The sequence below is a fragment of the Enhydra lutris genome, unplaced genomic scaffold (assembly GCF_002288905.1).
Source record: "Enhydra lutris kenyoni isolate GAN:26980312 unplaced genomic scaffold, ASM228890v2 scaffoldscaffold8, whole genome shotgun sequence".
NCBI lineage: Eukaryota > Metazoa > Chordata > Mammalia > Carnivora > Mustelidae > Enhydra > Enhydra lutris.
The window spans coordinates 16,831,544-16,837,393 of record NW_019154092.1 but is presented as its reverse complement, the minus strand read 5'-3'; the positions used below and the strand labels follow the sequence as shown (position 1 = coordinate 16,837,393).

Sequence of the window (5,850 nt, the reverse complement as noted above, 5' to 3'; positions counted from 1 at the left end):
CAAAGGAAACAAAAACAAAAACAAACTATTGGGACTACATCAAAATAAAAAGTTTCTGCACAGTGAAGGAAACAATCAACAAAACTAAAAGGCAACCACCTGAATGGGAGAAGATATTTGCAAATGACGTATCCGATAAAGGGTTAGTATCTAAAATATATAAAGAACTTATGCAACTCAACACCCAAAAAACAAATTATCTAATTAAAAATGGGCAGAAGACATGAACAGACATTTCTGCAGAAAAGATTTTACAGATGGCCAACAGACACATGAAAAGATGCTCAACATCACTATTAGGAAAATGCAAATCAAAACCACAATGAGATTCTACCTCACAACTGGCAGAATGGCTAAAATAAAAAACTCAAGAAACAACAAGTATTAACAAGGATCTGGAGAAAAAGGAACCCTCATGCACAGTTGGTGGGAATGCAAACTGGGTGCAGCCACTGTAGAAGACAGTTTGGAGGTTCCTCAAAAAATTAAAAATAGGGGCGCCTGGGTGGCTCAGTGGGTTAAAGCCTCTGCCTTCAGCTTGGGTCATGATCTCAGGGTCCTGGGATCGAGCCCCTCATCGGGCTCTCTGCTCGGCAGGGAGCCTGCTTCCCCCCACCCTTTGCCTGCCTCTCTGTCTACTTATGATCTCTTTCTGCCAAATAAATGAAAAAAATCTTTTTTAAAAAATTAAAAATAGAACTGTTCCAGGATCCAGGAATTGCACTACTGGGTAATTAGCCCCCAAACACAAAAACATTAATTTAAAGGGATATATGCACCCTTACATGTTTATTGCAGAATTATCTACAACAGCCAAACTGTGGAAGCAGCCCTAGGTCTGGTGATAGATGAATGGATAAAGAAGATGTGGAATATTATATAATGGAATATTACTCATCCATAAAAAGAATGCAATCTTACCATTTGGAATGAGATGGATGGATCTATAGAGTATGCTAAGCAAAATAAGTCAGAAAAAGACAAATACCATATGATTTCACTCATATGTGGAATTTAAGAAACAAAACAAATCAGGAAAGGGAAAAAAGAGAGAGAGACAAGCCAAGAAACAAAATCTTTTTTTTTTTTTTTTTAAAGATTTTATTTATTTATTTGACAGAGAGAGACACAGAGAGAGAGGGAACACAAGCAAGGGGGAGCGGGAGAGGGAGAAGCAGGCTTCTGGCCCAGCAGGGAGCCTGATGTGGAGCTTGATCCCAGGACCCTGGAATCATGACCTGAGCCAAAAGCAGAAGCTTAATCCACAGAGTCACCCAGGCGCCCAGGAACAGGCTCTTAACTATAGAGAATAAATTGATGGTTACCAGAAGGGAGGTAGGTGGAAGGATGGGGAAAATAGGTGATAGATATTAAAAAGTACACTTATCATGTTGAAAAAAATAATAAATAAGTATTTTGGAGCTCTTTCTACATAAGCACATAAAGATCTTCCTCATTCTTTTTTGTGGCCTCAGAGAACTCCCTGGGAATGATTTTTTTAAAAGATTTATTTATTTATTTGAGAGGGAGAGTGCACAGAGGGGAGAGGGGCAGAGAGAGAAGGGGAGAGAGAATCTCAACCAGACTCCCTGCTGAGCTCAGAGACTGAGGTGATATGGGGCTGCATATCATGACCCTGAGATCATGACCTGAGCCAAAATCAATGGTCAGATGCTTAACAGACAGCCATCCAGGCACCCCTCTACCATGATTATTTCAAACTAGACCCTTAATGATAGATATGTAATTCACAATCTTTGTTATTACTAAAGATATAATAATAATCAATCCTGTACTAATTAATATACACAAATTTAGTGGATAAATTCCTAGAAGCAAAATTGCTGGTCAAAGGATATATCCAGATTTAATTTTGTTAAATATTGCCAAACTGCCCTGGTTTGGTTTGGTTTGGTTTTGGCATACACAAGGCAGTCTTCATTTTCCCCACACATTAGAAATATTTTCAACTGAACTTCAGTTTTTCTAAGGTCCACATCAAATAGGAAACTGCCAAAAGCAGAGAAAAACTGGGCTGGAAAGAATCCCTGATAAAGAGGCACCAAGTGAGGGTTGAACTAATAATGGCTGAATCGATTTATATTCCCATTATCAATTTATGGATCCCCATACCTTCAACAATGTAGAATATTACTTACTTTTGGATCTTTGTCAATTGGACAGTTGAAAAATAGTATCTCAATGTAGTTTTAGACTGTATTTTTATTATGGATGAAATTAAATATCTTTTCAAATATTCAAAAGCCCTTAAATTTTCTTCTCTGAAACTTCTAGTTTTTATCCATTTTTAACTTGGTTGCTGGTGTTATTCTTGATTTGTAAGAGCTTTCTATATATTAAAGAATTTTGTCTTTTGTGTATGATATGGGGACAACATTTCCCCCGTTTGCCATTTTGCATTTTGCCTTTGCTTTTGGTGTTTGCTGTTGTTTTTTTTCCATGCAGTTTTAATTTTTATACTTAAAATTTATCAATTTTTAAACATTTATCAATTTTTTAAAATGTTAAGGAGTTATATGGAAACACAGAACTCACTTTATCTTTTTAATTAGATAATCTATATAAGCCAGTGTTTATTTCCTAAAGGCACTAAGAAAGCAAAGGAGAGTAAGTTAAAAACAAAAACAAACTTATCTAAATAATTAGAACCCCCAAAATGTTATTTTTCTATTAAAAAAAAGTTTTTCAGTTTTTTTAGTTTGTCATTTTTAAAAATTTTTTATAAAATTTATTTATTTTTTTGACAGAACGAGAGAGAGATCACAAGTGGGCAGGGAGTCAGGCAGAGAGAGAGGGGGAAGCAGGATCCCCATTGAGCAGAGAGCCCAATGTGGGGATCAATCCCAGGACCCTGAGATCATGACCAAAGGCAGAGGCTTAACCCACTGAGTCACACAGTCACCCAGTTTATCATTTTTTTAAAGGGAAAAATAGATATTTTCACCTTTCCCACTCTCTCTTGCTTTTGCAAAATAGGCAGAAATACACACACACACACACACCACAGAAAAGAAGAGATGTGAAGATGAAAAATGGACAAGGGTTTGAAGCAGCTGAACAGGAGCCTGGGATGAAAATTTTGCATAAGTAGCTTCTAATCTTAGAGGAAACCGAATGAACATCTTTTGATCCATCTATTTCTTTTTTTTTTTTTTAAGATTTTATTTATTTATCTGACAGAGAGAGAGATCACAAGTAGGCAGAGAGGCAGGCAGAGAGAGGGAGAAGCAGACTCCCTGCCAAGCAGAAAGCCTGATGCGGGGCTTGATCCCAGGACCCCGAGACCACGACCCGAGCCGAAGGCAGAGGCTTAACCCACTGAGCCACCCAGGCAGCCCTTAATCCACCTATTTCTTGAACCCCAGGCAAAAGGGTCAACTATGTGTTATTTTTTATTTTTTCCAACAAGGATGTCTATGGATTTTCTCCCGCATACCCCAAATTCCAACTTCCAACCCTTTCTATACCTCCTATAAACATTCTTTCTTTAGACCATAGCTGAGAAATGTGGGACCCAATCAGTGTTTATTACTGTCTTTGTTGGTAACTCCTACATCTTCTTCATTGGCCATAAAATCTTTTCTGAGTTGCTGCTCTTCACCCAACCTCAATATATCAACTCAATATGTCCAAAATTAGTATGCCTAAAATAAAACTCATGATTATTAGAGTAAAAGCTATTCCTAATACCTGATTTGATTATTTTCATTTATTTACCTAGGAAGTACTGTGAACTGTGCTAGGAAGGATAATTAAGGCCATCCCCAATCTCAAACCAATTCCAATCTAAAGGTGAAAGACATAAAAATGTGTAAATATTCACTAGAAGTAAGAACAAAGTACTGTAAAAGTACAGAGATTATAGCACTTCTGTCCAGAGAAATGAAGAAAACATCAAAGGAGAGATGACATTTGGGTGGCTTTAAAGGGTTTATTAAACAGAATTGGGAGGATCACACAGGCCAATAGAGCAGAATGTCAAAGTCATAGTGCATTTTAGAAATACTGAAGGTTCATTGTTGGAGGGAGGGGTTGAGCTGGAGGCTGGGGATTCATCGCCCTCCACAACCTGCTGTGACCATTGCCACAACGAAAGAAGCAGAATCAGAAGCAGCAGGCACTACTGTGAGAGCAGGAAGAGACTGGAGATGAGGAAGATGGGAGTCCCATCAGACCACCCAACCTTCTTGACCCTCCCCACTGTGGCCAATGGAAAGCCTGGTGACGCCAAGCCAGCCCCAAACTGGAATTCACCTGCAGGTCCACCATCAATAGAATGGATAAATAAGTTGTTGCATGTGCAATGGGATGCTATGCTGTAATGAACAATCTCATAAACACGATGTGGAATGAAAAGAACCAGACAAAAAAGAATGGAAAAGAGGTTCTCCATTATCAAGGGAACCAATTATTCCACCACAGCTGAGTCTCCTACCTCCTTCCTAGGGCAGAAACTCACTCTGGGAGGCTTAAGCATCAGGTATGGCCCATTGATCATGGTTGATGGGGGGGGCCAATGCTGAATCTCCTTTTACCGGGCTAGGCCATAAATGTCTTTCCAGAGAAGGCTTTTTCCCAAAGAGCAAAAAAAAAAAAAAAAAATCCTCAAAGGCTCAAAAGTTGGTTTCTTATCAAGAATATCAGCTCACCCAAAAGATGAACCCCAGGTTATGGAAAACAAATTTGACCACCCTCTCTGCTGACACTGCCAAAAAGGGCCACTGTTGATAGGAGGACCTTTGAGCCTTCTACCATCCAGGTATCAACAGACCTTCTGTGTGAGACTGTGCCTTCCCATCCATGCTGGAAGGAGCCCTATGTGACCTAATAGGCATATCTTTCCCTGTGGCCCTGTGATGTCTACTATGAGGCTATTCTACTCATCACTGTCAATGACACCCACCCCCATCTGCCTCCTCCCCCATTGGGGCCCAGAGCCATTTCATCACTGGTCTGCAGTGTGCACTCCTTTTTTTTTTTTTTTTTTTTTATTAAGCCTCCAGAGACTTGCCTACAGAACCCCAGCTTTTTTCCTGTTACATGCCCCCTGGATCTTCTTCCCCCTCAGCAACTGATTGCTAAACAGGAAACCTCTTTGGTGCTGTTTCTTGTGCATGTGTCCACCCAGCCCCAGTACTGCCCTCAATTCCTAAGAGCCAAGGAGCAGTTTTCTACCATTCTTTTCTTCTAGCTGTTTGTTTTAAATCCTTTTTATGTGACACGCACTTGCTCCTCTCTCCATGTTGCCAGCTGCTCTGTGAAACCCACCGGGTTGTCTGACCTGGGGTAAGTTTGGATAACTGGTACAGGGCTACTCCCCAAAAGGTGACTCTTCCTGTTTTTGAATTTTATAGTTTCTGAATCAGTAGCATGATCCCCTGCTGCTCTGGTCTGTGATCACTGTGCCCTGTGAAACTCTGTGTCCCCTTATAGCCTTTCTCAGTGTCTGTGGCACTTTTGTGACTTCCCAACACCAGAGTAAGGTTTTCTGTCCAAAATGGTGCCCTCCAGATTTTCCGCACCTCCCAGCAAGGGAGAACTGTCAAACTTTCCACAAGACTGCCTCCCCGGTTCTCTCCACTCTTCTGTTGGTGTCAGTTTTACTGGGTTTGACACAGCTCTTTAAAGAGATGCCCTTTAAAGACTCTGACAGGCTTACACCATGTCCTCTCCAACCCACTTTAGACTCTATCATTGTGAGGCTATCAGCCCTTCTGTCTGAATCCTGTGAATCTCTACTTGGCTCACATCTGGTGGAACCTGGACAGTACTGTCACCTTCTTCTCAACTTCTTCCCCACATTCCTGGTACTTGCTCCTTTCCTTTTCT

The 5,850-nt window shown here is 40.4% G+C and overlaps 1 pseudogene; it reads left to right on the top strand.

Annotated features, from left to right (window-relative positions):
• The first annotated feature begins 4,102 nt into the window (after window positions 1-4,102).
• Window positions 4,103-4,803, top strand: LOC111142695 (annotated as a pseudogene).
• Window positions 4,804-5,850: the final 1,047 nt, after the last annotated feature.